Genomic DNA, 19622 nt, shown 5'->3' with positions numbered 1-19622 from the left:
GATAGTGTGATTTAACACCTTTGAACTATTTCTTATGGGGCCATGTCAAGGCTCATGTCCACCAGAAAAGTTGGAGAGAGTTTGCCAACATTAAATCTCGCTCATGGCCCATCTAAAACGAAGCCGTGGCCAACAAGCATCAAATTGATCGTTCTATCGATTCCAATAAATATTTCATCAGTTTTCTCAAATATTTTTTATTATTGCTTTTCTCATATAGAAAGGTTTCGCTCAACTGAAATTGGACTATTCTCAATACACCAGTAAACATTTCCCAGAAAACCCAAAAACCGTACATTTAACATTTGAAAAACTCCGAACCTTTTGCAACGTTCAAGTACAATACCAAATCCTGCTTTTCTGGACTATAATACTCTCTTGCGACAGAAAATTTTCAGCTGGAAGCGAAGTCAACAAACAAAATCTGTCTCGAGTCGAAACTTAGACCCCCCTTAGATGCGACCAGAGATTACCGTAATAGAAAAACAACTACAACAAAACGAGAAAAACCATTCCCTGTAACTCGTCCCCGAAAAAAATGTGTTCTATGATGTTTCATCGTGCTATCAAATACAAAAGGGACGATTCCAATTTTAGGAAAACAAGTTCAATTCTAGGAAATATTTTCGTTCCATTTTATTTTACGTCATCTCGAAACGGTTATTATTTTTTTTTTTTTTTTGCTGCAATGAAGTAATAGAAATTAGACCTGTTGCATTAAGCTCACTATAGCCGGTAGCTCCATTCGTAGAGCCTAACATTGACGAGTCCGAGTCAGTGTGAAGTTGGTGGGGTGAGAAAACAGCTCAAAACAAATTGTTTTGCATTCCGAAAGGATACTGAACAGGTACCAAAATGAACATTTAATTTAACAAAATCTCCAGTCCCCGAGAGGGTCTAGAGATTTTTCAAAAGCGTCACCATTCTGCATTCCCGGAAGAATGCAGAACGATTCACAATATGTATGAGCAGAAGTAAATTCTGCATTCCATGAGGGATGCCAAACAATCTGCTAAAACAGTTTACGGTAGAAACAGGAAGTATTCATTCACTCTAAGAAGAACGACAAACCCCTCTGACTGTAGCTCCTTACCACATTGGGTGAGAAACGATAGAATATCCTCAATTTTAGTTCCCCATACACAGATTTAATGTATGTATGGAGAACCAAAACTCCATTCAGTAAAAACCATTCAAGCGAAGTGGTTGTGTTTCGATTATACTGGCTCGTGAGTTAACGGCTGCTACTCTAAGCCGCAGGTAGTTCAGTAGTTCGTGATCTCATGGATAGTCTATTTTCGACACAAAGAAAAGGCAATAAATTTGATGCAAATTACAAAGGATTTGACATTCAGGATTTCTCGGAAGTTGTAGAAATCTCTAAAGTTAATGAAGATAAAATTCGAGTTGTTGTTAACGAACGTCCCGGGTTGGCGGTTCAACGCATAGGACGCTGGTCTTACAAGTCAGTTGTCGTATGTTCGAGCCCCGACCTGGAAGGATTCTTAGTGTCAGTAGGATCCATAGTACTAGCCATGCAATGATTCTGTAGACTAAGAATCGGCTGCGAAGTCTGTTGAAACAGAAAGGCGAAATTCCACCAAAGGAATGTAATGCCAAGACTTTGCTTTGTTAACGATTTGAAACAGGCAAACGAAATAGTAACCTGTGAATTATGCGTTATTGAATATCGAGTTTACATTCCATCGAAGGAGGTGGAAATTGACGGTGTTATGACTGAAGCAAGTCTGACAGCCGATGATTTACTTAAAAATGGAGTTGGTCGTTTTAAAAACTCCATGCTTGAGGGAGTTAAGATACTCGAGTGCAAGCAATTGTACTCAGCATCTATTGTCGATGGAAAAAAGTCTCATCGGTCCTCAGATTCGTTTCGAGTAACATTTGCCGGATCTGCGTTGCCCAGCCATGTATATATCGATAAAATTCGTCTTCCTGTTTGGCTTTACGTACCGCATGTTATGAATTGCACGAACTGTAAAAAATTCGAACATACAGCTACTTGTTGTAGTAGTAAGTCTAAATGTATCAAATGTCAAGGGCCCCATAAGAATAATATTTGCGATAAAAATATTGAAAAATGTGTTTATTGTGGAGAGAGTCCTCATGATATCTCAGAATGCTCTGCATTTGAGTTGCGTGAAGAAAAAATTAGGCTTTCTTTAGAAGTCTAAGCGGTCTAAGCGCACAAATGCAGAAATACTTAAAACAGTTATTGATGTTCCCCACTCGAAACAGAAAACGTTTTTTTTTTCAAATCTAGAGCCAGAGGAATCTGACTCTGATGAAAATAGTGAAGGTACTTCGTTTGTCACTCCTCAAGGTTCTGTTAAGAGAATTCGTTTGTCACTCCTCAAGGTTCTGTTGTCCTCCTCCAAATTACTAAAAAAGACACCTAAAATTACACCTTATAAAAAAGATCCCCGTGTTAAATCTAAAAAGCCAAATTTAAAACTAAAAACTGTGCCTCCTGGTTTGTCAAATTCACAAACCAATTCAGGAACTAGCCCAAGAAAAGACAATAATCCAGTGGGCTCCGTTTCACATTAAACAAACAGGATTACTGAAGTTTTCAGAAATTGTAGAATAAATGTTCGCATCATTCAATATTTCTGAACTTCTAAAGACCATCATAACGGCATTCCTTCCAATAGCTAGAACTTTTTTGAAACAGTTATCAGCTCAATGGCCAGTTCTCTCGGGTTTTGTATAATTTGATGGATTATTTATCATCCGCCGCAAATGATTCAATCACTGACCTGCACTGGAATTGTCGAAGCATCATGCCAAAACTTGATTCATTTAAAGTTTTGATGCATAGTCAAAAATGTTATGTATTTTATTCGAGCGAAACATGGCTTACATCAAACATAGCCTTAAATTTTAATGACTTTAATATTATACGTTGCGATAGAGACTCTCCGTATGGCGAAGTGCTTTTAGTAACTAGGAAATGTTATTACTTTTATAGATTAAATATTCCTTCGACTTCTAGAATAGAAGTTGTTGCTTGTCAAATAAACATTAAAGGAAAAAATATTTGCATTGATTTTGTATATATTCCTCCAAGAGCTCAAGTTGGACAGCGATAGCTTAATGAAATAGTCGAAGCCCTTCCTGCCTCACGATTGATTCTGAGCGATTTCAATTCGCACGAGGATTCCGATTACAATGATAGCAGATCATCTTTAATACATAATATTTGCGACAATTTTAGCAAGACGGTATTACATATGTAGCTATTGGAGACATTTTGTCGAAGGTTTGTCAAGAGAAACCTCAATGAGCTCTCTTTGGAACACGGCCAGACGAATGAGGAATCGTAACGTAGGAAATGAGAGTGATGAATACTCGAACCGATGAATATTTGACTTTGCTAGGAAAGTTTGCTCAGATTCTGTTCCTGTTCCTCGGGAATCTCCTTCAAATAATGGTTTTATTAATAACCACTTTTCAATGATGGAATTTTCTATAGCACTCTTGTCTTGTAACAATAACGCTCCTGGGTTGGACAGAATTAAATTCAACTTGATGAAGAATCTGCTCGACCTCGCAAAAGTCGTTTGTTGGAATTGTTCAACAAGTTTCTTGAGCAAAACATTGTTCCACCTGACTGGTAAGAAGTGAAAGTTATCGCCCTTCAAAAGCCGGGTAAACCAGCTTCCAATCACAACTCATATAGACCCATTGCAATAAAAATATTATTCTACGACGTCTCGACACTTGGGTCGAGACGAACGGTTTGTTGTCAGATACTCAGTTTGGCTTCCGTAGAAATAACGGGACGAATGATTGCTTTGCATTACTTTCGTCTGACATCCAAATTGCCTTCGCTCAAAAACAACAAATGGCATCTGTATTTTTAGACATTAAAGGAGCATTTGATTCAGTTTCCATTGATGTTCTTTCAGACAAGCTCCATTAACATGTACTTCCAGCGGTTATGAATAATTATTTGCAAAACCTTTTGTCAGAGAAATGCACGCAGATGATTGCGTGGTTTCAGTTACTGGATCCAAAGCTATTGATCTGAAAAAAACATTGCAAGATACCTTAGATAACTTGTCCGATTGGTCTGTTCATCTTGGTATCGAATTCTCTGCGGAGAAAACAGAGCTGGTCGTTTTTTCAAGAAAGCATGATCCCGCGCAGCTTCAGCTTCATATGATGGGAAGAATGATCCAACAGGTTTTGACTTTCAAATACCTCGGGGTGTGGTTTGATTCCAAATGCACGTGGGGAGGACACATTAGGTATCTGATAACGAAATGCCAACAAAGAGTAAATTTTCTTCGAACAATAACAGGGTCTTGGTGGGGTGCTCATCCGGATGATCTAATAAAATTGTATCAGACAACGATACTTTCAGTGATGGAATATGGATGCGTTTGCTTTCGTTCCGCTGCAAACTCTCATATTATCAAACTTGAGCGAATTCAGTACCGTTGTTTGCGAATTGGCTTAGGCTGCATGCATTCGACACATACAATGAGTCTTGAAGTTCTGGCGGGAGTTCTTCCATTGAAAGATCGTTCTTGGGAGCTTTCATCGCGACTGCTAATAAGATTCGAGGTACTGAATCCGCTGGTTATTAACAACTTCGAAAGGCTAGTTGAGCTTCAATCTCAAACAAGATTCATGACAGTATATTTTAACCATATGTCACAGGAAATCAACCCTTCAAGATATCACAATTTTAATTTGAACGTTGTGAGCCCTATTGAAAATGAAGTCTCACTGAAATATGAACATATTTCAACCCAAGTGTTATCACAAGATGACATTATTGAGACGAATTTTGATGAAATTAAATCAATTATTAGGAAACTTAAAAACATGAAGGCTCCTGTTAAAGATAGAATCTTTAATATTCTTATTAAAAATATTCCCGGTGTTGCTTTGAGACTCTTGGTTAAAATTTTCAACAAGTGTTTTTCATTAGCTTACTTCCCAAAAAGATGGAAAAACGCTAAAGTAATTCATATTCTCAAACCTCATAAAAACCCAGCAGAAACATCAAGTTATCGACCAATTAGCTTACTTTCTTCTATCAGTAAACTTTTTGAAAAAATTATCTTGTTGAGAATGATGTCTCATATAAATGAGAATTCAATTTTTTTACCAGAGCAGTTTGGATTTCGTCATGAACATTCAACTACTCATCAACTTGTCAGAGTAACGAACATGATAAAATCAAATAAATCTTCTGGGTTATCCACTGGAGTTGCTCTTCTAGACATAGAAAAGGCATTCCTCAGTGTTTGGCACAAAGGTTTAATAGCAAAAATGTCTGATTTCCAGTTTCCTATTTATTTGATCAAAATGATTCAAAATTATTTAATTGATCGTACTCTTCAGGTTAGCTATAAGAATAGTAAATCTGAATTGCTACCCGTACGAGCCGGTGTTCCGCAGGGTTCGAGCGTAGCTCTAATCTTGTATAATATTTTCACTTCTGATCTTCCAAATCTACCCGTTGGTTGTCAGAAATCGCTATTCTGTGACGACACAAGTCTGTTAGCCACAGGTAGAAATCTAAGAGTGATCTGCAGTCGCCTACAAAGAAGTTTAAATATTTTCAGTGATTATCTGTCAAAATGGAAAATTAAACCAAATGCAGCTAAAACGCAATTAATTATCTTTCCTCATAAGCCAAGAGCTTCTTTTCTTAAACCAAACAATAATCACATTCTCAAATTGAATGGCTTGGAATTGACATGGTCTGATCAAGCTAAATACTTAGGTTTAACGTATGACAAAAATGATGATCACGTCGGGGTCACCATTTTCCGGCTGCTCGGCCATCCATGGAATTTGACCATCAATGTTAACTTCCCTCTCTGAGCAGCCTAGATAGCCGTGTAGTGTCGGTAGCGGTTTCCCAACTGGCTAAGAATAACGCTACGGTCCACCTGTACCGGTGGTATAAGTCCACCAAACAGGTAAGCCGTGTGGTATCCGGCGGAATTATTTTTTACCAAGAATTGATCCACTGGTTTCCTGTTCCATGTCGTAAAAGGCCACAAAAATAGGAACTCCTAAGTCAAGGTGTATTTCCGCGCCGATGGCTGAATGGCTGCAGGAGGTTAAACATTGCAGTCGTGAACGGAATATCTTGGATTTTTCCTCAAGGTGGTGTACTATCCCCACTTTTATTGAACCTAGTCGCTGATGGTTTGTTAAGGAAACTTAATAACCTTGGATTTCCGACTTATGGTTTTGCCGACGATTATCATATATTGATGACCGGTATAAGCATTAACACTCTCTTTGATTTAATGCAGCAAGCCCTGCGATCTGTTGAACAATGGTGTTGTCAGGTTGGATTATCTGTAAATCCGGGCAAAACATCAAATGGTGCTTTTCACTCATCGTAGGATAATTACAGGAGCTCGTCCGTTGCAGTTCTTTGGTTCAGAGGTCACTGTGGTCGATCAAGTTAAATACGTCGGGGTTATTCTTGACTCAAAACTGAATTGGTCTGCTCACATTGACTTCAGGATTTAAAGAGCTTGCATGGTTTTCGGCCAATGCAGACGAGCTTTTGGAAAATCATGGGGACTCAAACCCAGATATATTCATTGGATCTACACAACTATTGTTAGACCAATTTTAGCATATGGATGTCTTGTATGGTGGCAGAAAGGAGAAGTCGCGACAGTTCAGTCAAAGCTAAATCATCTCCAAAGGATGGTCCTAATGGCGATGACAGGAGCATTCACGACAACTCCTAATGCTGCTCTAGAGGCGCTACTGTGTATTAAACCACTACATGTGTTCCTAAAACAAGAAGCATTATCTTGTGCATACCGTCTTAGGGTTACAGGGTTTTGGAACAGTAACCCATTAGATTATGCTACCAGCCACACTCGCTTGTGGTCTCAAATGGTTACGTGGGATGAGTATTTACTCGCTCCTAGTGACCTAACTCTCACATGCAGTTTTCCTTTTAAAACATTCAATGTGAGCTATCCTCTTCGTTAGGAATGGTTGTCTGGTTGTCTGGAACGACAACTTGATGAACACATAGTTTGTTTTACGGACTTCCTTCTCTGTTGAATGGTCGTGCTGGTGCTGGTGTCTACTATCGTGAAATGAGGCTGGAGCAGTCTCATTCACTTGGTAGATACTGTACTGTGTTCCAAGCAGAAATCTACGCAATTCTGTGTGGAGTACAATCGGCACTTCAGCAGAGGATCTGTGGTAAACGTATTTATTTTTGTTCCGACAGTCAGGCAGCCTTAAAAGCACTCAGTTCGAATGACTCACGGTCGAATCTAGTGATCGCATGTCGAACTCAAATTGAAGACCTCAGCATTTCAAATGCTGTTTACTTCTTATCGGTACCCGGCCATTCTGGTATTACTGGAAATGAATGGGCTGATGAGTTGGCTAGAGCTGGTGCAACGAATGATTTCGTTGGTCCTGAACCAGCTTTACCACTTTCAACTAGTTGGATAAAGCACAAGATACGTTCTTGGGCTGCATCCAAACATGCCAGCTACTGGCGCAGCTTGCAAACTTGCGCTCAGACAAAAGCATTTCTACCAGATTTGAATCTGAAAATGTCAAAGTGTCTACTGCATATCTCCAAGTATCATTGAAGTATTCTGGTCAGAGCTCACTGGACATTGCAAACTCAATTATCACATGGCTACTATTCAACGTGCTGAGTATTATTCGTGTGATTTGTGTAAATGCGATTATGGTACTTCATATCATCTGATATGTAACTGTCCCGCATTGACGCAGCTACGTATCCGGGTTTTTGGTCCTCCATACATGGTTGAGTCTGTGTATGCGGAGCTAAAATTGAAGGATATTCTCTCGTTTCTCACCCAATGTGGTAAGGAGCTATAGTCAGAAGGGTTCATCGTTCTTCCTGGAGTGAATGAATCCCTTCTGTATTCACCTCAAATAGGGTTTAGCAGATTGTTTGGCATCCTTTGGGGGGTACCGAATTTACTTCTGCTCGTACATACTGCGAGTCGTTCTGCATTCTTTCGAGAGTGCAGAATGGTGTCGCTTTTGTAAGATCTCTAAATCCTCTCGGGGGTTGGAGGTTTTATTAACAGCAGACTGTTCGGGACCTCGTAGAGGTTCAGAATTTCCTTCTGCTTCCACTAAATGTGATCCTCAGCAGATTGTTCAGCATCCCTTAGGGGTGCAGAATTTACTTCTGCTTTTATGTGTTTTTGTGTCGTCAATTTTTCCCATCCTCCTAGTCCAACCCTTACCATTTCCTTTCAATCCTTCCCTCTTATATATCGGGAAAATGATGCTAAAAACAAATTGATGGCAAGGCACAAATCTCCAAATATCAAGGGGAACGTGCCATTTGAGCCAATTTGTTCTGATTCCTGATTCCTGATAGGTTTAACGTATGACAAAAAACTCACTTTCAAGGATCACATTGAAAGAATCCAGGCAAAGTGTAATAAATATATTAAATGTTTATATACTCTTATAAACAGAAATTCTAAGCTCTGTCTAAAAAACAAATTGTTAATTTATAAACAAATTTTCAGACCAGCCATGCTTTATGCAATACCAATTTGGTCAAGTTGTTGTTCCACCAGGAAGAAAACGCTTCAAAGGATTCAGAATAAAATTCTGAAAATGATTTTGAAGCGTCCTCCCTGGTTTAGTACAAATGAGTTACACAGACTCACAAATATAGAACCATTAGATGTAATGTAAGTTAGTATATAACTTCCTTTTCCCCATTACACAATACAAGGAGATTTAGAATTTTCCCAACAAAAAAATCTCAGAATTGCGGAAGCAAATGATGTCCTCATGGTAACAACCAAATCATATATATATATATATATATATATATATATATATATATATATATATATATATATATATATATATATATATATATATATATATATATATATATATATATATATATATATATATATATATATATATATATATATATATATATATATATATATATATATATATATATATATATATATATATATATATATATATATATATATATATATATATATATATATATATAATAGAGCTGAAAAGTCACCACTTGTGGCTGAACACGAAATTTAAATCTTAATAATTGAATTTTAACTCATATTCCAATAAATAGTTTTAAAAAAAACCCCTTCAAGATATATTCCTATCCGTGTCAGCCTCCTAAATGTTCCAGACTCAATGTTATTTTTCGACACATCCATGCAGAGCGAAGTGCGTGGAATTCCAGAACACCTACGCTCGATGGAAATCCCAAAAATATTTACAAGTAAGTTCAGGCATATTGGCTCTGAGAAATAAAATAAATTAAATACGGACGGTTCACGAATTGAAGAGGCTACTGGGTTTGGTATATTCAACAATAATGTTTCGGTCTCATTTAGGATTCAAGAACCTGCATCTGTTTATATAGTCGAGTTAGCAGCAGTTCATTATAGTTTGAGTGTAATTGTCACATTATCTCCAAACCAATATTTTCTTTTACAGATAGTCTGAGTGCAATTGAAGCCATTCGCTCAAACGCTGCTGGCAAAAATGAACCGTTTTTCTTGGCAAAATAAAACAGTGCCTGAACGACATATTGAACAATAATTATCAAATCACAACAGTTTGGGTCTCGGCTTATTGCTCCATTCCAGGCAATGTATGTGGTTTCTGTTTTCTTTTCGTTTTCATTGTTGATCGCACATGGAAATGTAGAAATCAATCCAAATAGTGCATTCGTTACCACGGTCCACGATAGCTTTCGTATGCATGATATGAAGAATACTCACGCATAAATTTCGGATTTAAGTTCGAATTCAAATGAATCCAACTTGATACGGGGATTTTTTTTTTTCTATTCCAAACATTGATAGGAGAATACTAACGGAACGAAACCGCCAGCCGAATATCATCGTTCGCTGGTCGTTCCCGAAATATCCCACCATCAGGGGCAAATAAAACAAGCGCATATTTTATGGCCGCCGATAAATTGTTCAGACGTAAACAGTGCATTCACATTAGACACGATGTGTTGATGGATGGGAATCATATGATGAGCGAACATTAGTCTACACGCACACAATGATTCACACACACACACACAAACGCTCGACACCTCACCTCTAGCTATAGCTTTCCTTCCCCTACATCCTTTTTTGTTTCTTGGCCGACGAATACATTATTCCACTTGCTAAAAATAATACTTCATCAACAATCGAACAGCCAAACCCCACGTATCATCGAATCGGTAACAAGTGCATACTTTCTTTTCTCCAGCGCGAAGAAAAACGAGGAAAATTATAGCATTCAAACTTGTTACTCTCGAACTGAACAAGATTTTATCGTGTTTGCCCCTTTTAACGGAACGGTTGGAAGGTTGTGGGAGCGCGTGTGCCACTTAGCATTTGGATCTTCTAACGTTTCCAAAAAAAATAATAGCGGCGGGTGGGAACGAGGAGGAACGCACTATCAATAATGGATGGTAATCCATTTGCCGGTTGGAATGATTTGTAAACAAATGCAACAGGCACTAGATCAAAATTTGGGTTGCTCTTCAGTTTCGATCGGCTTTGTGCAGCCAGCTGTTAGAAAATCCTGAAATAGTCCCGGTGGGTAAAAATGGCCGAAATAATTGAATTTCCATCAAATATTATTAACACTTGATATCTCGACTCCGTATCGGTTATGAGCTGACATTCAAGCTAAAAGGAAATTACAAGCTATTTCTAGTTGTGGTCTTCATGGCTGAGCGTGCACCAAGGGCAACCAACCAGTATCTCAATGTCACAAACTATGTGATGCTTTCCGTCCCATCTTGCGAACAAAAACGAATCACTTCTCTTGTTTCAATGGGATGGGACTTGTACAGAAAATCAGAATGACGATTTCCTATATGCTTACTAAATTGAGATGCATAGTTTCTTGTCCAGCCCGCGACTAAAGGAAAAGATGACCGAAGCTCCACTCCACACTGGATGGCGTACGAATAAACAACCGCTACAAAACATCAAGTAAAACATGCAATAAAAACAAAGTGCTGTTGTATCTTCGACGGCGACCGGCCCTGTATGACGACGTTCTTCCGGTTGAACGCAAGCGTCACCGCCAATCGCCACTAAATCATACTTCCGAGTGCCATAACAGAATATTATACCCCGTGAGCAACCCCGTCGTCGTCGTCGTCGTACCTCCGGGATCGTGTTCCTCCCCTATGTTTCAATCGAGCAAACATTCGCACAGTCAGAGGTTCCGGAACTGGTACATCTAGGCTGTGGCTTTCTCCTTTTTTTTTGTCGTTCCATGTTGTCAGCAATTCCTGGTAAACCGCTGGTGTACGAAAACAAAGCACTCTTCTCTACCACACAGTATTCTTCGAGGAACAAATAACCGTAAATTTTAAGTGTTGTTGAGATATTTTAAACTGTGTCTTGTTTCCAGATAGAGGACAGTGCAATCCCACCCGTGGGGGCCATCGATGATAACGTTATGTGTGTCACACGAAGGAGTAAAACGAAACGTTGATTGGTAGTGCAATTTGTTGCACTTGAAGAGTCTCGGGCGTCGAGTGGGTTATGCGAAAAAAAATAGAATCTATTGAGATTGTGTTGCTTTTCACGTTCCGTTAGACGAGGCTGCACTCCATTTCATCTATCACTTGGCTTTTTATGAACAGATAGATGATATCGAAAACATTGACCAAAGTATATTGAAAACGCATATTACTATTCAATATGTCTGCTGCGTCCGGCTCTTAGATTCAGTAGGTAAGGAACTTGTCACATAAACAAAGTGTAGTATGTTCGAAAGCCGCTATGGAAGAAGCCAGTCGAATCAAGTCTAATAAATTTTTAGGAATAGAAATTTCGCAAATAATGAGAGGCTCCATGTTAACAACATCGTTGCAGTGATATTCAAGTTTTCAAAAGGTTTTGGTTTTCTAAGATCACACAATCGGTAATGATTTTGAGCTACAATCATTCTTGAGTAAAATTAATCAATGGATTTTTTTCCATAAATACCTTTATTTCTTAAGGCAATTTACATAAGTTTTTCTTCGCCGTAGCATCACTTTTACAGAGAATTCTTATTCTAATATAATACTAATATAGTCACAACGATTTAAGATTAATAAAACATATTCCTTTTATTTGAACCAAACGATTAACTGCTATAAAGTATAAAATAAGCTGAAATTTTATACATTTTGTTGTTGATTCCATAACCTATTTCGAGTTTTTTTCAGCACATCATTTTTATTGTTTTATTAGCAGATTAACCTTCCGATCATTCACTGCACTTAAATTAGAAGAGTGTGTATTTTACATGTCATTTCACAATAATCGATACAATTCGTTTTTTTTTTCTTTGTTATTGTTAGAAATAGAGGATTATGATGTCGTTTTACTGAATTTTAAAAAGGTATTTCGTCCCAAATAATATGTACGTCGAAATCATGACATTCCGAAGAATCACCATATTAATCTATATCGCAGTTTCATTGGGCGTGTTCTGGATGGCAGCGATGTTTCCTTGACACCTCCGGAAGTCAGGCGAATTCATTTTTATTTAAATTTTGCTATTGGATTAACTAATGGACGCAGTAGGAGTCAGAATTAAGTCTCAAATGGGTCAATTATTAAATTGAAACCTCAGTTGTCTTTATGAAATGATAAAGAAGTTTCATGTAAGAAAGGTCGCGACAAGCAAGAATGTCTCGGACTGGGACATTGGATGCTCTACCTTGGGTACGCAAGGAATTTATTAGTTGAGATCTGACATCACGATACTCCACGCATGTCCAAACGACATGATCAATATCGCGATAACCTTCGCTACTAGCACAAGTCCTGGAATGTCCAATTCGAAGGAGATGTGCACCTAACGTGTAGTGATTGGATATGAGTCTGGACATCACACGAATGAAGTTGCTAGTCACATTTAGGAATAATTGAGTGCATCCACCAACCCAGATCATCCTTATCCCAAGATGCTTGCCAGCTGGCAAGTGTTCTTTGGCAGACGCGCTATAGAATTCGTTGAAAGCAATCGGTCTCTCATAAATTTCACCCTCAATAGCACCACGTTTGGTTAAAATATCGGCTCTTTCATTGCCTGGAATGGAGCAATGAGCCGGGACCCAAACTATTGTGATTTGATAATTATTATTCAATATGTCTGTGACTACCTGTGAAGAGAAAATAATGGTTTTGAGATAATGTGACGATTACACTCAAACTATAATGAACTGCTGCTAACTCTGCTATATAAACAGATGCAGGTTCTTGAAGCCTAAATGAAGCCGACACATTATTGTTGAACATACCAAACCCAGTAGCCTCTTCAATTCGTGATCCGTCCGTGTAAAATATTTTCTCTGAGTCAATATGCCTGAAGTTGTAAATATTTTAGGGATTTCCTTCGAGCGTAGGTGTTCAGGGATTCCACGCACTTCGCTTTGCATGGATGTGTCGAAAAATAAAGTTGAGTCAGGGACATTCAGGAGGCTGACACGGATAGGAATACATCTTGAATCTGGTCGATTTCCTGTGACATATGGTTAAAATAAACTGTCATGAATCTTGTTTGAGATTGAAGCTTGGCCAGTTATTCGAAGTTATTAATAACCAGGGGATTCAGTACCTCAAGCTGAAAGCTCCCAAAAGCGATCTTTCAATGGAAGAACTCCCGCCAGAACTTCAAGACTCATTGTATGTGTCGAATCCATGCAGCCTAAAGAAATTCGCAAACAACGATACTGAATTCGCTCCAGTTTGATAATATGAGAGTTTGCAACGGAACGAAACCAAACGCATCCATATTCCATCACTGAAAGTATCGTTGTCTGATACAATTTAAGTAGATCTTCCGGATGAGCACCCCACCAAGATCCTGTTAGAGTTCGAAAAAAATTTACTCTTTGTTGGCATTTTGTTATCAGATACCTAATGTGTCCTCCCCACGTGCATTTGGAATCGAACCACACCCCGAGGTATTTGAAAGTCAAAACCTGTTGGATCGTTCTTTTCATCATATTGAGCTGAAGCTGCGCGAGATCAAGCTTTCTTGAAAAAACGACCAGCTCTGTTTTCTCCGCAGAGAATTCGATTAACAGCCCAGATGAACAGCCCAAACGGACAAGTTATCTAAGGTATTTTGCAGATCAATAGCTTTGGGTCCAGTAACTGAAACCACGCCATCTGCCAATTGTCTTAGTGTACATGGGGATACTAGACAGCATCAATCATTGGATGATTCGATCAGCTTTGAGCCTGATCAGACTTGATTGCCGAATAATTTACTATTAAAATCATCGCACGGAACGACCTAAATTAGTTCTGTGCCTAATTCGTATTACTGTTTTTGAATTAGTTGATTTTAACAACAAAATTTCCATAATAACTATCGAATTAGTTGAAACTCAGGATTTACCTTGCTGAAAATAAACTCTTATTTTTAGAGAATGGATTTAGTTGGCGAATATCCTGCACACAATCCAGCAATATTTCATTCCAACACGAAATTCTCCTCGACAACTAATTTTGGCATTAAATTCAGAAAATTTGACTCTGTTTATCTATCACCATTATAGCTGAAAGACAGCACAAAGAAAACAAAAATGAGTTTCGATTCATTAACAAGTTTATTAGCCAAAAATTCATGAGAAGTGTTAAAGCAAAACAATCCATAAAAAAGCTAAAAAGGATAGTCTTATTGAAATTTTCGCATCTGTTATGATATATCCATATTCTAATTTCTAAACCAGAATGTAAAAATGCCGCAAACTCTTAGTGAAAAGTTTATGTATTCAGAATTTGTGCGCATTTGAAGCGATTGTGCGTAATAATGTTTGTACGTCGAACGGTGAAGTGAGTTTCGAATGCTTTTTGTATCTTCCAACCTTCCGGGCTACGCCGTCCGGTGTACTACTTGTATTCGGTTCTTTTTTTCCGAGTGCTCAAAGTATTCAGTTAGAGAGTCGATTTCGCGAAGTCGAATGAAGAAAACAGCGATTTAGAAGAAAAATTTTCAAAAAGAAGTTTTTGTTTCGTTTAAGTCTTTTTTCCGGTAGTAGTGTGCCATCTAGTGGCTAGTCGTCATTACGGTTTTAACGTTTTTTCGGTGACAGTGCACCACATGGCTGCAAAAGGTAGAAGCCAATTCAACAATTTATGTTGGTTGAAAACACAGTTTTATTTCTCTAATTCAACTAAAAAATTAGTTGAATGGAAATGAAGTGTGCCTTAGCTAAAAAATGACAGCACGTTTATTTGGTGACTTCAACTAAAAAAATAGCCATTTCAACAAATATTATTAAGGGAATGAGAATTAAAAAAGCACAATTAGCAAAAGTAAGTTTCTTTTAGTTGTCTCAAAAAATAACTAATTAAAATTAGAAAATCAACTAAAATCAACTAAATTTTTCTCCAAAAAGTTGATTTCGGTCTTTCCGTGTCTATGTACATAGAAAAAACCATCTCGGATCTAAATTCAGATCCTGTTGATCGTGACATTCCAAAGTTCCAAAGTTACAGATCATCATAAAGAATTAATTGAATTATCTCTTTCGTACCAAAGGCATAAGATTTATCAAAATGGAATTATTACGTCTCGCGCAATGCAAAAATGAAAGTATTGATGTAGAACACATCTTTATACTAGTATATGTGTCGTTTGGAAATATGCTGTGCGAAACAGGGTTGCCATGTATACAGATTAATCTGTATTTTTATTATAAAAAAACTATACTGGAAATTTCATAATATTCAATTGTGTTTCAGAATGTTTAATGTAACTAATCTGAACTTAAGTTTAGGTGCATCATTTCAAATTTTAGTAGTGAAAAAGGGGAATGCTGGCATAATTCATACAATTGATCAACTAGTTGATATTCGTAAGTGTTAAGGAACATGCCAGTTGTTTTCGTATTCACGACATCCACTTATGTCTTTGACATTATCAACCCGCCTTTTTCTTTCTGGAAATTCAAAAGTAAATAGCACACTATCATTTCGTATAAGCAACGTATTCATTGTTAGCGCAATAATCTGTTCGTCATAGAGCGGGTGCCCGAATCGCAAGTTATCAAAAACGAAGCGGCACAGCCGAATCAGAACTTTTAGAATCTCAATAAATTAGAACAAGTTGCATTAAGCAGCATGTTGATCTGTTATGCCGAACGACTATCGCAGTACCAAAGATTTGTGAATTTTAGGTCAAATGACCATTATGCTAAATAGCTGTTTTCCAAATAATGGCAGTCTTATTTTGCAATTTAATTTCATGTTTCATTGAGTAAAAAATCCTAAAATACCTCACCTTTCTTTTGTCATTTAATTCAAGGATGGTCTTATATTAATGAAAAGAACTAGATCGGTGACCCATACCCGATTGAAGATGAAAATCTTCCCTCAAACCTGGCCCGAACCCGAAGCAATGCTTTTTGCCTTCCTCATATAGAAAGGTTATGCAATCGCTGTGAGAGGATCAGGGTCATGTCGCCGAAAGCCGTTTCGCCGAAAGTCATTTCGCCGAATGTCATTTCGCCGAAAGGATCATTTCGCCGAAAGGGTCATTGCGCCGATTCCTGCAATTGTCTTAAAATTGTAATGGGAATCGATTTAAAATAAAGACAAATTAAAAATGATAACGTTAACACCCGTTTTGTTGACCTACAGTTGTACTTCTTGAATAAAGATTGATTTATGACCCTCAGAACGGAGTTCCCAAAGAAACTTGTTGACCAAGCAAATGTATGTGGAATTGTCCGTTCACGAAATAAAAAATATCTAATGCGGCTTCTCCACATAGATTAGATTTGTGTGCTATCCGACCTCGCTACCGCTCGTTCGGATCTAACTAAAGCAGAGAAACCTAGCTTTGAGTAGACCGGTCAAACGAGGCGGTTACAGGTTTGTATGCAAGAGGCTTTCGGCTAAATGGCATTCGGCGAAACGACTTTCGGCGAAATGGCTTTCGGCGCAATGACCCGCTCCCGCTGTGAGAACAGACTTTACAACCGCGACCGGTAGGGCCGAGTATCATATACCATTCGACTCAGTTCGTCGAGATAACAAAATGTCTCTATATGTATGTGTGTACGTGCCAAATAATGTCATTTGATTTTCCTGAATTTCGTTTGGATCCGACTTTCAGTCCCGGAATTATAAGGAAATAAGTGCAAATTTATGGAAAAATGCGTAATCAATTTTCTCGGAAATTTCTAAACCGAGTTGTACAATCTAAAAAACAAAAATGGATCCAGATCCGACTTCCGGTTCCGGTATAACAGTGCGATTAGTGAAAATGTTTTTAATTTCATGAGTATTTTTTTCACAATCGATGACGAAACGAGGTGCACATTGTTATAGAACTTACTGCAAATTTCTTCTAGTTTGTAGGATCTTGTTAGTTAGTGAATATACAAAACTACTTTGGAACTACTAGTCCCTCGGCTTCCGCTTCCGAAAGCACCGATAAAAGTGAAGCAAAGTTCTAAAAACGGAACTCACCACGGTTTGAAGGATTTTCATAAATCATTATTCAAATTAAAACTCTCATTGTCTTTAAATATACCGTGCAATTTCATCCAGATCCAACTTCCGGTTCCGAAATTATAGCGCAATGAATGTCACAATATTTAAATCGTCATTCAAAATGACGATGCAAAACTGGTACGCATCGGTACGTGCGGCTTTGCTCCGTTCGCAGTTCAATTTCGTATAGCGTGCAGGGTTGCCACATTTAAATTTATAGTTTCCAGGTGAAAAAATATGTAATTTTTTAAATTTTTTATTCAATTTGTACCTAAAAAGCAAAGTCTTGGCATTCCTTTTGTGAAATTTGGCCTTTCTGCTTCAACAGACTTCACAGCTGATTCTTAGCGAACAGAATCATTGCATGGCTACGATCCTACTGACACTATGAATCCTTCCAGGTTCGGGCTCGAACATATGACAATTGACTTGTAAGACCAGCGCCGTATGCATTGAACCACCAACCAGGGCCGAATTTCGTACCTACTTGCTAGTATTATCACGAAATCATGATAACGATGCTTTCCTATAAAAGTACACTCATTGCCTTTCTCATATAGAAAGTTCATGCAATCACTTGAAAAATTGACTAGTGAAAATTTGCTAAATGTTCTATATCATTCGACACAGTTCATCGAGCTGAGCAATGATGCGTATGCGGATGAATATGTGTCAAATAATGTCACTCATAAAATAAAAATCTCACAAAGCTTGCTTCATTTAGAATTGGAACAAACATTTGCTCATATTGTTGCGCTCTTGGTGGACGGATTTGGAAGTTCTTGGCGCCCACGTGTCGGGAATTTTGTTAGCTTCACGTATGATTTTTGACATTCCGCAAATCGACTGTACTTTGTAAACAATCAACATGGAAGCTAAAAGAAGGGAAAAAAATGTGCACAGTTATTTGGAAAATCCATTATGGTCTGCATCTAGGCTAGCTAAACAGCTGAAATTGCCCAGAAATACCGTATGGTGCGTTATCAAACGGTATAAGGAAAAATTGACGACGATTCGGAAGCCTTAAACCAATCGTCGGAGTGGAACTGTCGACCAGAAACTGCGTGGTAAGATTCTGAAGACGATTAAGAGGAATCCTAATCTGTCGGACCGTGATTTGGCCAGAAAATTCGGTGCTGCCCATATCAAGTCGTATCGAGCTAGCAAATAGCCAAATCGTACTATAAAACAGAATAGTGCGGTCAAAATTCGTGCTCGGAAACTATATGACCAGGTGCTGACCAAGTTCGACGGGTGTCTTCTGATGGACGATGAAACCTATGTCGAGGCTGACTTCGGACAAATCCCAGGTCAAAAATTTTACTTGGCAACGGCTCGGGGGGATGTTCCAGCCAAATTTAAATTTGTTTTTGCCGACAAATTTGCAAGAAAATTTATGATTTGGTAGAGAATTTTCAGCTGTGGCAAAAAAAAACGAAAGTTTTCGTTACAAATAAGACAATGGCATCGGAATTATACCAAAAAGAGTGTCTCCAAAAACGAATTTTGTCGTTCATTCGATCCCACGACCAACGCGTAATGTTTTGGCTAGATTTGGCAAGCTGTCATTACAGCAAAGGCGTTCAAGAATGGTATGCAGAGAAAGGGGTCAAGTTTGTTCCGAAAAACCTTAACCCACCCAACTGCCCCCAGTTCCGCCCTATTGAAAAATACTGGGCAATCATGAAGAGCAGACTCAAGGCAAAGGGAAAGGTTGTCAAAGACATTAATCAGATGACGACCTGGTGGAATAAGATAGCTAAAACGATGGACGAAGAAGGTGTGCGCCGCCTAATGAGCCGTGTTACAGGAAAAATTCGAGAATTCCTTCAAAACCGTGACGAATAATTTTATCCGTATTTTTTTTTTTCTTAAAAGTATGAAGAAAACGCTACATTTGTATAAAAAAGATCTTGAATTTAATAATAAATAACTGAAATACAGGCAATTGTCTTTGTTCCAATTCTATCTGAAGCAAGCTTTAGTCCCATATTGCTTTGATAGGGTAAAGTATGTTTAAAATCGCACACCGTTATTTAGAGTGACGATGCAAAAAAGGATGAAATTCTTCTGGATTTGGCC

Source organism: Malaya genurostris, chromosome 3 (assembly GCF_030247185.1).
Source record: "Malaya genurostris strain Urasoe2022 chromosome 3, Malgen_1.1, whole genome shotgun sequence".
NCBI lineage: Eukaryota > Metazoa > Arthropoda > Insecta > Diptera > Culicidae > Malaya > Malaya genurostris.
This window is presented reverse-complemented; position numbering follows the sequence as displayed.